Consider the following 1,590-nt stretch of genomic DNA (forward strand, 5'->3'; position numbering starts at 1 on the left):
GTGATAAAATCAGCATGGCACTGGCAACAAAATAGACCTGAAGATCAATGGAATAGATTAGAAGACACTGAAGCCCCTAAGAACACACTCAGTCACCTTATCTTTGACAAAGGGGCCAGACATACTCTCTGGAGGAAAGATAGCCTCTTTAACAAATGGTGGTGGAAAAACTGGCTCTCTACATGCCAAAAACTCAAATTTGACCCGGGTCTCTCACCATGCACTAAACTAAAGTCAAAATGGATTAAAGATCTAAACATTAAAACAGAAATGCTAAATCTCCTGCAAGAGTGAGTAGAAGGAATTCTTCAAGACATAAGGGTAGGAAGCTTGTAGTTGCACTCAGTTTCCCTGCCACTATGTCTGAAACCGCTCCCGCTGAGATGGCAGTGCTGGCTCCAGTGGAGAAGTCCCCAGCCAAGAAGAAGGCCACCAAGAAGGGGGCCAGCGCAGCGAAGCGCTAGGCTGCCGGGCCGCTGGTGTCTGAGCTCATCACCAAGGCTGTGGTCGCCTCCAAGGAGCACAACGGACTCTCCCTAGCCAGGCTCAAAAAGGCGCTGGCTGCCGGCGGGTACGACGTGGAAAAGAACAACAGCCGCATCAAACTGAGGCTGAAGAGCCTGGTGAGCAAGGGTACGCTGGTGCAGACCAAGAGCACCGGCACCTCCGGCTCCTTCAAGCTCAACAAGAAGGCGGCTCCCTGGGAGGCCAAGCCCAAGGCCAAGAAGGCGGGCGAGGCTAAGCCGAAGAAGCCCGCGGGAGCCACCCCGAAAAAACCCAAGAAGGCTTCAGGCACCAAGAAAGTCGTTAAGAAGACCCCAAAGAAGGCCAAGAAGCCCGCGGGGGCCAACGTCAAGAAGGTAGCCAAAAGCCCAAAGAAAGCGAAGCCTGCCGCTAAGCCCAAAAAGACTGCAAAGAGCCCCGCAAAGCCGAAAGCTGTGAAGCCTAAAGCGGCTAAGCCTAAAGCTTCTAAACCCAAGGCCGCGAAGCCCAATGCTACAAAGGCCAAGAAAGCGACCAAGAAGACATAAGGGTAGGCAAAGAGTTCATGAACAGAAATCAAATCTCATCGGAAACAGATGAAAGAATTAACAACTGGGACTTGCTCTTACTGAGAAGTTTTTTCATGTCAAAAGAAATTACCAACAAAGTGAAAAGTCAACGCACAAATTTGGAAAAAATCATGACAAATAAGTACTTAGACAAAGGTCTGCTCTCTAGAATTTATAAAGAACTAAAAAACACTAGAGCCCCAAAATTTAAAGCCCCAATCCAGAAATAGGCATCTGAGATGAACATACGATTCTCAGAAGAAGAAATTAAAGAAGTGAATAAATATATAAAAAAATGCTCCACATCACTAGCCATCCACGAAATGCAAATTAAAACATTGGGATATCATCTCACCCCAGAAAGAATGGCTATCATAAAGAAAGCACCCAACAACAAATGTTGGAGAAGCTGTGGGGAAAAAGGAACATTTCTCCTCTGCTGGTGGGAATGTAGACTGGTGCAACCATTATGGAAATCAGTAGGGAGACTCCTTAGAAAAGTTGGACTGGAAATCCCCTTTAAACCAGCTATTCCTCT

General features: G+C 47.2%; 1 protein-coding gene and 1 pseudogene across 2 annotated transcripts in view; one reads left to right on the forward strand and one right to left on the reverse strand.

The window, feature by feature from the left end:
• Pde10a (phosphodiesterase 10A) overlaps positions 1-1,590 on the reverse strand; it is a 340,101-nt gene that overhangs the window by 42,630 nt on the left and 295,881 nt on the right. The window lies entirely within an intron of this gene.
• LOC105740999 lies at positions 360-1,031 on the forward strand (annotated as a pseudogene).

The sequence above is a fragment of the Octodon degus genome, unplaced genomic scaffold (assembly GCF_000260255.1).
Source record: "Octodon degus isolate 3935 unplaced genomic scaffold, OctDeg1.0 scaffold00261, whole genome shotgun sequence".
Classification (NCBI taxonomy): domain Eukaryota; kingdom Metazoa; phylum Chordata; class Mammalia; order Rodentia; family Octodontidae; genus Octodon; species Octodon degus.